The following is a 12,908-nucleotide window of genomic DNA, read 5'->3' on the forward strand; positions in this document are numbered from 1 at the left end:
CTCCAAGGACTGGTCCCTCCTTGCAACATGTCCAAAGTATGCCACATGAAGCTTCAGAATCCTTACCTCAAAGGAGCAGTCCAGCTTCACCCTCTCCAGGACAAACCTGTTCATTTTCTTAGCAATTCATAGTATATTTGATGTTCTTCTCCAGCACCACAGCTGAAAGGCATCAGTTCTACTTCTATCACCCCTAGTCATTGTCCATCTGTCTAATGCAAAGCAAGTGATTGCCAAGACCATGGCCTGTATCAGATGCACCTTAGTCTCCAGACTGACATCATTGCACTTCAGTACTTTAGAGAGGTCTCTAACTGCAGACTTTCCCATCTCAATGCGTCTTTTAATTTCCTGGCTGCTGGTGCCAAAAGTGTTGACTGTGGAGCCAAGCAAACAGAAACTGTAAACTATCTCAATCTCTTCACCATGCATCATGATGCTGCCAATCGGCCCAGTGGTAAAATCTTTGTTTTCTTGATGTTGAGCCTCAATTGATACTGAAGACTCCAGTCCTGGACCTTCCACAGCAAGCGTTTGAGGTCCTCCTCAATTTTATCAAGCAATGGTGTGTCATCTGCATAATGCAGATTGTTAATGAGTCTTATTCCAATCCTGATGCCACATTTCTCCTTATAGAACCCAGCCTCCCGGATAATCTATTCGGCATAAAGATTAAAAAAATATGGAGATAGGCTACATCCCCGGTGTACCCACTTAGCAATTTTGAACCATTCAGTGTTTCCTTGCTCTGTTCTGATGACTGCCTCCTGGTCCAAGTATAGGTTTCACATTAGCACAATAAAGTGTTCTGGGATTCCCGTTCTTCTCAGAGTCAGCCACAGTTTGTTTTGATCAACACAGTCAAATGCCTTTGCATAATCAATGAAACAAAGATAAACATTCTTCTGATACGCCTTGCTCTCAGCCAAGATCCATTTAACATTAGCTACAATATCCCTAATACCACGGCCCCGTCTAAACCCAGCCTGCACTTTTGGTAGTTCTCTGTTGATGTTCCAGTCATTTTTGGATCATCTTCAGCATATGACTATCTCTATCTATCTATATCTTTACATGGAAGAATCTAGAAAGCACTTAGCTGAGTGAAATAACTTAGTCTTGTAAGGATAAATACAGCATAAAACCATCATTGTAAAAATAGAAAGAAAACTGAGCATGATGTGTATACATGTAAAAAAGGAAAGAGAGAAGAGGGCAGAAAAAGGGAAATGGTGGAAATCACAGATTAGCTGAGGTTAGTGGGTGAATGGAGGAATGAAGGAATAGCAAGGAATCAGTGTAGACTTGAAAGAAGAGATGAAAATAGGGATCGACAAATAGTAATTAATTATATGAAATTTATTGTGTAAAATACAATATTCATGAATGAACCACAATGTAAATTAAAGATTGCATAAAACACAATGTATATGGAATGATTGGATGCAAACTGGTAACATATGTAAAAACAGCTTACTTATGTGCCTATTACTTTCTAAATGTTATGGTTTATTTAGCTCTTTCAACCTTATAAAAGGGATATTTTTACTTCAGTAATGAGAAGTTAAAGCTCTGAAAGTCTAAAAAACGTATCCAAGCCACACAGCTGTTAAATCCTATTCAGAATGTGAAACTTACCTGAACCTGGAGATTAGTCTTAATCTTTACTATACTACTGCTTCCCAGGGCAAATACTGGTCTCCTAACTTGATGTCTCATGCAGGGCAAAGCTATTCTTCATCTTGTTGTGCATTGTGTTACTATGAATGGCTCCAGGGCATCTAACAACAAACTCAAAGTCTCTGGCATCTTGTGTGATTCCATTGACTTAATGGTTATATATTATCCTGAAATATATCCATGCAATCAGCCACTGGAGAAATAAATGAAGGGAGGAAGAGTGAGGATTTTACTCTTTCTTTTATAAGACTGGGGTGAATCCATTTCACTAGATTATTATTGCATGAATTTTAAAAAGGACATATAAATTCAAAAGAGTTTGTCTTTTATATTTTAAAAATATTGTTTGGAGATAGTATGCCAGTTAGAACAATTTTGGCTGAAAGTGTCAAAAAATTCAATACAAGAGGATTTAAGCTGAAAAAGGGAAGAATATTGACTTATTTAGCAAAGTCATAGACGAGGACATAAAACCTGCTTCCATTTATTCTGGTCCCTGTAATGAAATGTGCCTCCAGCAGTTCTATGTGTTCTTGCCCTGACCACCTCAGCACATGGGGGTCTAGCTGCCAGTGCCAGACATTTGTGTTTCTTGAATGAAGAATTTGTCTGGACATTAATATTGTCTTTTTTCCTAAATACAGAATAAAGAGAAAAAAAATGAACTTCTTCCCCTAACAGCCATCAAAAAAAGATTATTTGCACAAATATTCCAACTCCCTTACACATTGGGTGACATAACACTAAGGCACTTATTCTATACTTTCAGAGTTTTCCCCTATCAAGATTACACTCTAATTATCCACAAATGGCAATAGGCTTAACAACCCACCATTTACTGGCCTCATTTACATCCCTATCTTATTTCCCCATTCCCCTTCTGACATCTCTTTTACCTTCTTTATAAACTACTTATACTGGCATCCTTATTTCAGGATCTTCCCTGGAGAATCTCAGATATGGCAATCAGTTTCTTTCTCTTTCTCCTCTCTGTGTCTTATCTTGTCTCCTGCTCTCAGGCTACTCCTTGTGGGAGACATGGCCAGCAGCAGGATTGATGTCATGTACATATATAGGTCATGCAGCATGGGAAAAGAGAATCAGCTTCTCAGCTCTAATCCAGAAACATCCTGGGGAGCACTCTTGTCTGCCATGAAATAGTTGTCAAGGGACATGTAGTACTTTACTTTATCTGGACTGAGTGACAAGCCAAGACAGGAGGAGCAGGGCATTGTGACTAGTAGTCCTCAGAAGCTTAGAAAGTGAAAGAGAAATAACTCTCAGGTGGAAGGAAAAGAGCATCATTACTACCAAGTGAAAAAATGACTTATGATAAATGGATGGGAAAAAATAGATATCCATTGTGTGCATGGATAGATTTTAATATGTTGCTATGAATCATAGTCAATTTGATAGCAATCTAACAACAAATAACAATAAATAGCACTATTCATGAAAAACAAATCAGCAGAAATGAGATCATGAAAGTCATTCACTCCTTGAGATCAAAAGGAGCCGTTGTCAAAATATTTACGCCCAGTTTCACTGCATGCCTTCCTAAGTGTGCCTCAAATGCTGGCTTTCAGTCTCATATTTTCTGAGCTCCTCTTTAGAATATCAGCAAGAAATGAAGTTAAAGAGTAAGTCCTCATCATTTCCTACTCACTATATGTTATTAGCTGAACAGAAGATTTCAAAGGGCAGCTCGAGAAGACAAAGCAAAGTATTATAATGGAATGTGCAGATAGCTGAAATTGGAGAACTAACAGGGAAGAACTCTGCCTTTAAGCTGAGAGAATGGAAAAAGAAATTTGTCTCGGTCACAATATTGAAAGAAGCTATAGGCAGTATGATGATCGATCCAGGAAGAATCAAAAGAAAATGGAAGAAATATACAGAATCACTGTACAAGAAAGAATTGACTAACACTGAAAAATTTCAGGTAATATCATATAAGTAGAAGCCATTGGAAATGAAAGAAGAAGTTGAAGCTGAACTAAAGTCAAAGGGAAATATAAGGCTCTAGGAATTGATGGGATACCAATTGACACATTTCAACTAAGAGATGAAACCCTAGATGCTTTCACCAGTCTATGCCAGGAAGTTTGAGGCACAGTTGTCTGGCAAACCATTTGGAGGAGATAGGTATTTTTTTTTCCTAGTCCCAAAAAAGGTGATAGAGTAGAATGTGGCAACTATAGAAAAATATTAATATCACATGCAAGCAAAATACTGTTGGTGATCATTTAAAAAAATGGCTAGAACAATACATAGATAGGAAATTCCAGAAGTTCAAGCAGGATTTAGAAGAGGTTATGGCACCAGGGATATCATTGCTGATGCCAGGTGGATCCTGCCTGATAGTAAAGAATACCAGAAGAAGGTGTGTTGGTACTTTATTGACTATGCAGTGGCATTTGACTGGGTTGATCATAAGAAGTTATGCTAATATTGAGAAGAATGGGAATTCCAGAACACTTAATTGTGCTTCTGCAAAACCTAGACCAAAGGCTGTTGTGGGAACAACAGAGCAAGGGAACACTATATAGTTTTAAATTAAGAAATGAGCACATTAAGGTTATATCCCTTTTCCATATCTATTCAGTCAGCATGCTGAGAAAATTATTTGAGAAGCTGGAATCTATGAAGAATGTGACATCAATATTGCAAGAAAACTCATAACCTGTATTATGCAGAAGACACACCTTGCTTGTTGAAAGTGAGGAAGACTTAAAACATTTGTTGCAGAATATCAAAGAATACAGTTTCAATATGGATTGCATCTCAAAGTCAAGAAAACAAAATTTCTTACCAATGGATCAATAGACAATATCATGGTGGTGGTGGTGGTGGTTATGTGCTGTCGAGTTGTCTACGACTCAGAGCAACCCTCTGTACAATAGCCCTAAACCCTTCTTTATTCCTTCCTAACCTTATTATCTCTGACACACCTGTCCCCATTACCCTAGTGACTGAATAAATCCATTTCATTGAGGATCTTCCTCTCCTGTGCTCTCCCTCCACCCTCCCAAACATGATGTCCCTCTCCAAGGACTGATCCTGCCTTGCAACATGACCAAAGTATGTCAGATGGAGCTTCAGTATCCTTGCCTCCAAGTAGCAGCCTGGCTTCACCCTCTCCAGGACGAATCATTGCTCTTCAGTATTTTAGAGAGGTCTCTGACAGCAGACTTTCCCAATGCAATTTGTCTTTTAATTTCCTCGCTGCTGGTACCAAGGATGTTGATTATAGAGTGAAGCAAACTGAAGCTGTCAACAATTTCAATCTCTTCATCATCCATCATGATATTGCCAATAGGCCAAGTGGTGACAATCTTTGTTTTCTTGATGTTGATCTTCAATCCATATTGAAGGCTGCGGTCCTTAACTTTCTGCAGCAATCATTTCAGGTTCTCCTTTGTCTCAGCAAGCAGGGTTGTTCATCTGTATAACTCAGATTGTTGATGAATCTACCTCCAATCCTGATGCTACACTTCTCCTCATAGAGCCCTGCCTCCTGGATAATCTGTTCCACATAAAGATTGAAAAAAATATGGAGATAGGACACAGAAAAGATTAGTTAATGATTTTATTTTTCTTGGATCCACAATCAACATCCTTGGTACCAGCCATCAGGAAATAAGGAGATGCATTGCACTGAGAAAATCTGCAGTTAGGGACCTTTTCAAATCGAGGAGTAGTGATGTCAGTTTGAAGACTAAGTTGCATCTGATTCAGGCCATAGCAATGCATCCAATTACAAGCTATGCATCCAAGAGCTGGTCAGTGAATAAGGATGACAGAAAAAGAATTGATGCCTTTTGAGTTGTGGCATTGAAGAATGGCAATGACCAACCTATGGACAGTGAAGAGAATAAACAGCTATTTTTGGACTAATTTGGACATGTTGCTACAAGGGGCTATTCCTTAGAGAAGGACATGACTCTGGGAAGAGTGGAGAGTTGGCGAAGGAGAAGAAGACCCTCAAGCAGGTGGATTGATACAGTGACAGCTCTTGTGTGTCAGGAAGTGTGAGGATGTTGCAGGATAGAACAGGCTCAGATCTTTTGTTCATAGGGTCACTGTGAGTCTGCTCAACTTGATGGCACCTATAACAACAACAACAACAACAACAATCTTCCACAGCTGGCATTTCAAGTGCTTGCTTTCAGTAGGCAAGGTTATATCATTTGCATAACATAGATTTTTTACAGTTCTTCTTCTGATCCTGATGCTGCATTCTTCATAAAGTTTTGCTTAGAAATTGAACAAGTATAGAGAAAGGATACAGTCCTGACACAAACTCTTCTTGATTTTAAACTATGCAATGTTTCCTTTCTCTGTTCACACAACAGCCTGTTGGTCTAGGTATAGGTTTCAGATGAATACAATTAAGAGTTCTTGGATTCCCATTCTTTTCAATTTTACCCATCATTTGTTGTGATTCACATAGTCAAAAATGCCTTTAAATAATTAATAACACAGAGATACACCTTCTTATAACTTTATCTGCTTTTAACCTATCTGACATCAGCAATGATATCCTTGGTGTCACAACATTTTCTAAATTCAGCTTGAATATATGGCCCATTCTCTGTCAATGTACTGTTCTAGCCACTTTTTAATAATCTTCAGCAAGATTTGTCTTGTATGTGTAATCAATGATGTAGTTCAGTAATTTCCACATATTGTTGAATCCCCTTTGGTGGTTTTATTTGTTGGTTGGTTTTTGGGTTTTGGGTTTTTTTGAGTGAGGCAAATATGAGTATCTTCTACTCAACTGTCCATGTCTTGTTCTTCTGTTGTCTTTTTTTATGCTTGAGGGTGTGAGGATCCAGGAGCCCCTACAGTCTCCACCCCCATATCTCAGGGGACAGAGTCAGTGGAGCCACAACCCAATGGCTGAGTCACTCCCTTCTGACAGATGGAGAGGGGGATTAGTCAGGGAATTAACCATTTTAGGACAGGTTCATACTTTTCCTCAAGGTGAGTCCTTCATTTTTTAACAATTTTGCAACTTATTTATCCAATAAAATACACCATTACATTTCTAAACTACTTCTTCTATGGGAATTGTGTATCCATGGGAATTGTTTATCCACGGAAAATAAAATCCTTAAGAGTCTCAATATTTTATCCATTTATAATGATGTTATTCATTGGACCAGTGGTAAGGATTTTTGTTTTGCCTGTGTAGAGGTGCAATCTATACCAAAGTCTGTAGTCTTTGATCTTTTTAAGTAAATGGTTCAAGTCTTCTTCACTTGCAGAAAATAGTGTTATGTCATCTGTATGTAGCAGGCTGTTAATGAGTTTTCCTCGAATCTTTTTTTTTTTTTTTAGTTTTCCTCGAATCTTGATGCCATATTCTTCTTCATGTAATTTATCTTCTGGAAATATTTTCTTAGAATACTTATTGATCATATAGTGTTGTTGTTTTTAGATGCCATTGAGTCTAGTCTGACTCATAGCGACCCTATGAACAAAAGATCTGAACCCTGTTTTATCCTATTCCATCCTTACACTTCCTTACTTACAAGAGCCCACTGCAGTAATCACCACGTTAATCCACTTAGTTGAGGGTCCTCCTCTCTTTTGCCAACCCTCCACCCTTCCCAACATCATGTCCTTCTCCAACAAATAGCCCCTTGTAGCAACATGTCCAAAGTATGTGATGCAAAGCCTAATAATTTTTGCCTCCAAAGAGCAATCTGATTGCACCCTTTCCAAGACATAGCTGTTTATTCTCTTGGCCATCCATGGGATGTTCAGTGCGCTTCTTCAACACCACAACTCCAAGGCATAAATTATTTTTCTGTCATCCTTATTCATTGTCCAGCTCTTAGATGCACAGCAAGTAATCAGAAAGACCATGGCCTGAAGTAGACGCACCTTAGTCCTCACACTTACATTACTCTTCAATAATTTATAGAGGTCCTTAACTACAGATTTTCCCAGTGCAATATGTCTCCTTATTCCCTGACTGCTGCTACCAGGGTGTTAATTGTGGATCCAAGCAAGATGAAGCTGTTGACCGTTTCAACCTCCTCTCCATCCATTATGATGCTGCCGGTCAGTCCATCCAGTGGTAAGAATCTTTGTTTTATTGATATTGAGATGCAATCCATGCTGAAGCTGCATTTCTTGATGTTCTGCAAGTGCTTCAAGCCCTTCTCACTTTTAGCAAGCAAGTGTAACACAGATTATTGATGAGTCTCCCTCCAATCCTGATGCCACATTCCTCTTCATAGAGTCCAGTTTCTTGGCTATTTTGCTCAGCATACTGATTGAATAGGTATGGAGAGAAAATAGAACCCTGACAACATCCTTTCTCAATTTTAAACCATGCAGTGTTTCCCTGCTCTGTTCACTCAACAGCCTCCTGATTCAGGTATAGATTCTGCATGAGCACAATTAAATGCTTTGAAATTTCCATTCTTCTTAATGTCAGCCACAACTTGCTATGATACACACTGTCAAATGTGTTTGCATAGTCAATTAAGTGAAAATAGACATTCTTCTGGTATTCCTTGCTTTCAACCAGGATCCACCTCATATCAGCAATAATATCCCTGGTGTCACGGCTTCTTCTAAATCCTGCTTGAACTTCTTGCAGTTCCCTATCTGTATACTGTTCCAGTCATTTTCTAATGATCATCAGCAATATTTTGCTTCTGTGTGATATTTATGATATTTTTTAATAGTTTCCATATTCAGTTAGATCACCTTTCTTGGGAATGCAAAGAACAAATCTAGATCTCTTCCAAACCATTGGCCAGCCAGTTATCCTCCAAATATCCTGGCATGTACTGATAAGTACATTCAAGTCTAATTGAAACAAGTCAATCGGTATTCTATAAATTGCTCAGGCCTTATTTTTAGCCATTGCCTTCAATGCATCTTCTACTTCCTCCTTTATTTAATATGTATAATGAAAGCTTATAACTTTTCTGTATACCTTTCCTGATTTTAAACCATACACTATCCCCTTCCTCTCTTCAAATGGCTGCCTGGTGTCCCATTTCCATGTACAGATTTTATAGACGCACAAGTAAATGTTTTGAAATCTCCGTTTTTTGCAATGTTAAGCATAATTCATTATGGCTCAAAATACCATGGTCTACTCAATATAGCACAGGTATATATCTCTCTATTATTCTCTGTTTTCAGCCAAAATCCATTTTCATGAACAATGATATCCTTTATTTGATGTCCTCTTTAGATCTGGCTTGAACTTATGGCAAATCCCTATGGAAACTCTGCTAAAAAAGTTTTGGGCTTTGTTCTTTGTTAAATTTTTAAAACAAATTATCTTCTGAAAATTTTTACTGGGTATGATATCGATTGATAGTTTTCATATTACATTGAGCCACATTTCTTTGGGATGAGTGTAGTTATGGATAAATATATTGCTAGTTTCACAATACCTCACAAATTCTAGCATAAATTTATTTTCAGTTTTATTAAGTAAAAAAAAAAACCCAAAACAACCAAAACAAAAAAACAACTCACTTCCTTTTGGTTTTATTTGACTCATGCGCGATTTAGAAGTTACTTGGTTTCCAAATGCAAGAGATTTTTTTTTCTTGATTAGAATTTAAATCCATTGTTGTTAGATAACATTATTTATGTTACCTGAACCTTTTAAAAATGTTTGAGTCTTCTTTTATAACCCAGAATACAGTTTATCTAGATAAATGTTCTGTATTCACTTGAAAATGATACATATTCTGCTATTTATTTCTGCTGAGTTTCTGCAAATGTCAAGTTGATTAATAATGCTATTCATATCTTATATATCCTTATCAATTTTATTTCTACTTGTATCAATTATTGAGATAAGGTATAGAACTGTCCAAGTAGAATTGTGGATTTGTACATTTTTTTTCTTATAGTTCAATCATTTCCCTCATCTCTTTTGAAGCCAGTATTTCTTCAAGTATTTTTTTCTACCCAGTAGCTCTTTTACTTTCAGAACTCCACTTATCTGTATATCAGGTTCCCTGGAACTGTCCCACAGCTCACACTATTTTATTTCTTTTCTCTGTTTCCTTTGCCAGATTTTGTTGTTATTCTTTAAAATCATTAATTTATACTTCCATCACTAATTCTATCTAGTGGATATTTTATCTAAGGCAGTCTGGTTTTCATATCTGAAAGTTTGATTTGGTTTTCTTTTTAGGAATTCGGTTTCTCCACTTAATTATTTGAATATATAAATTATGTTTATTGTGACAGTTTGTGTTTTTCTGCTAATTCTATCATCTATTAGGTCTAGATTGATTATTATTGATTATTCTCTTTACTATGGATCTTGTTTGCATAGCCTCATAATCTTTTCTTGAATGACAGTCATGGCAAGTGTTACTTTTTTTGTGGATGTTGAGTTTATCTGCATTTCTATACATTTTCTTTATTTTAGTTTCAGGACTTATCTAAGTTCCTTGAAAAAAAATGTTTCATCCTTTGGATGCTGTGTTCATTTTTTGAGAAAGATGGGAAGAGTGTTCAGTCTAGAGCCAATTGTTTCTCATTAGTAAGGCCGTGCCTTTCTCTGTACTCTATCCACTGCTTCGTGAATATTGAGATCATTCCATATTGGAACAGGAACTCTGCTTGTCACTTGAACAACCAGGCACTGCTTTTTTAATTTTATTGAATTGTTCTTCCCAGACTTGGGTAGTACTCTCACACACACGTACTTATCAATGCTTTGTTGAGAGTTAGAAAGATTCCTTTCAAGATCTTGAGTTTTCTCTGTGTGCAGTTTTCACTTCTCTAATACTCCATCCTATGAACTCCAGTTGTTGTTGTTATGTGTCATTGAGTCTGGACACTCCAGCAGGTTTTCAGAGACTATAAATTGCAAGGGCGGGGACCGCCAGTCTTTTTCCTGAGGAACAGCTGATAAATCCAAACCACGTGTCTTTGAGTTGCCAGCATAACTTCAAAGTTCCAATTCCATTTCCTTAACTCAGAGGGCTCCTTTTAGTCCATTTGCATCCTCCTTGCCTGTACTGCTGGGAGCCTTGCTGGTGTCATCCATAGAGAGCTGTGCTACTAACCTGAAGGCTGCACTTCTCCAGTATTTCAGGTTCGCTGGTGGCTCTGCTGAAAGCAGGTGAGGTGGGCAATCTCTTCCTATGTGACACATCTTCCAAATCTTTATTTTTATATATGTTGTTTTTCTTTTCATTAATCTTTTCCCTCTTTTTTATTGCTTCACACAGATGAGAAAACCTGGTCTATATTACACTGTTAATCTTAGTCATAAGCAGAAATCTCAAAGCAGTGTTCTTTTGCTGTTTATCACCTTTGTTATTGTGCGAGTTTTTAAGGACTCTGCTCTTTGCCACTTTCATTGTTATTTTTGCCATTTGGCTTAGTCTATTTTTAGTTTTCTGACTTCTCTGTGCTGGTGCTTGCTCATTTGAAGCATTGGGAATGGGTTATGTTATTTTAATGAGAGTTTTCTAAGACCCAAATGAGATGGAGTGATAGAGTAACTAGGTGAATGAGGTAGGTGTGCCATCGTCAGTGAGACTGGCTCAGGACAAGGCAGTCTTTGGAGCTGTTGTACATAGGGTTACTATAAGTTGTAGAAGCCTTGATGGCATGTGACAACAGCAAAGAAAACCAAATATAATTTTAATGCTATAACAGAATGTGTGATTCCTATTTTCTAAATGTCTATCATAAGAATTTCTTATGTAGGGCACAAAGTAAATATTTTTTAATCAAAAATAAAAAAGAATAAAATAAAATAAATCAATAAAATCACAAATCATGTCTACTTTATTTTACTCAGACTTGTCTTTGTCATTCTCTCCCATAATGGTTTGCAGAACTTGGGTGAATTTTATAGTCACCTATGTTTAATGGTGTGAGATATTGGATAAGTCTGAATTAGTTTTATTTTAAGTGAAATAGTTCAGATTTTATAATTGTAATAGTTCAAGTGTGTGTGTTGTAAATATTATTTGAGATATGGACTTTATTTTCATGGTGACTCTGTCAAGTAGAATTTGACAGGAGCAGCCAGTTTAAGTTATGAGTTCTTCCAGCACTGAAAAAATATTGCCTCTTTGGGAGGCTGTGAAAAATCATGAGGAACCAAGAATTGCGTCCACGCCTTCTAAATAAAGAGCTGTCACATTTTATTGAATGCAAATAGTAAATGTGGTAGTATTAACCTCTTGTAGTATGGGTTAAAGTAGCCTTGTGGTGGATTAAATGTTGGGCTACTGACCGAAAGTCCAGCAGTCAAAACCCACCAAGCACATCAGAGAAGAAAGAACAGAAAGTGTCCTCTTATCAACATTTACAGTCTTAGAATGAGAAATATTAAAGTACAAGATGATATATAGACTGACAGGCAAGCTGAACAGATATAGACAGTGAAAGGGCCATATTCAAGACCTTATGTATGGAGTTAGGAGCATAACAATTTTAAATCCTTGTAAATTGGAGGGTCATGATGAATTGCTTTGATTAAGTGGTTTAGTGAGTTAAACTTTTGGCTGCTAATGGAAAGGCCAGCAGTTCTAACTTAGCAGACATTTTGAGGAGGAAAATACAAAGTCCTCTAAAGATTTACAGTCTTGGAAATCCCATGGGGCATTTCTACTGTGTGTCAGAATTGAGTTAAATATCACTGGGTTATTCATACTCACTGCCATTGACTCCAAAGTGACTCACTGCTGACTCTCGACTGGGTTTCTGAGGTTGTAAATCACACTGGAGTTTGCTTCTCTTTCTCCCTCAGAGTCTGGTGGATCTGAACTGCCAGAGAGGCCTGGTGTTGGGGTTAGCAGTGCAATTTCCCATGGACTAAATCACCAGAGTTATAGTGTTTGAACAAAGGGGCTGATAAAGGAAAGAAAACCTCTTTTTTTATATATCAAGTCAGAATGATTAGACCACATCTTAAAACCTGCCTTATATTGGTACTTCAATTCACGTGACTGAAGTCAGGTCAAGCAAATTCAGTCACTTTCAGGTGCACTATCTCTTGCTGATTCTAGCGAGTACCCTCTGTCTCCTCTGCTGTTTTTCACTCTGAGATGAGTGAAAAAGAAAAGGGGGGAGGGGAGGAGGAAAAAAGCAAAGAAGTAGAGAGAAAGAGCTGGGGGGTGGGGAAGACCAAACCCAGATCCTGAATTAGCAAAATAATTACCCACCATTTAGCACTTTGGCTCTGGAGTGGGCTAGGAGAAAGAAAAAAAAAA

The 12,908-nt window shown here is 37.5% G+C and overlaps 1 pseudogene; it reads left to right on the top strand.

The window, feature by feature from the left end:
• Positions 1-3,757: 3,757 nt before the first annotated feature.
• LOC102844806 overlaps positions 3,758-12,908 on the top strand; it is a 27,672-nt pseudogene continuing 18,521 nt past the window's right edge.

Source organism: Elephantulus edwardii, unplaced genomic scaffold, assembly GCF_000299155.1.
Source record: "Elephantulus edwardii isolate Elephantulus edwardi_28Jun2011 unplaced genomic scaffold, EleEdw1.0 scaffold00164, whole genome shotgun sequence".
Classification (NCBI taxonomy): Eukaryota; Metazoa; Chordata; class Mammalia; order Macroscelidea; family Macroscelididae; genus Elephantulus; species Elephantulus edwardii.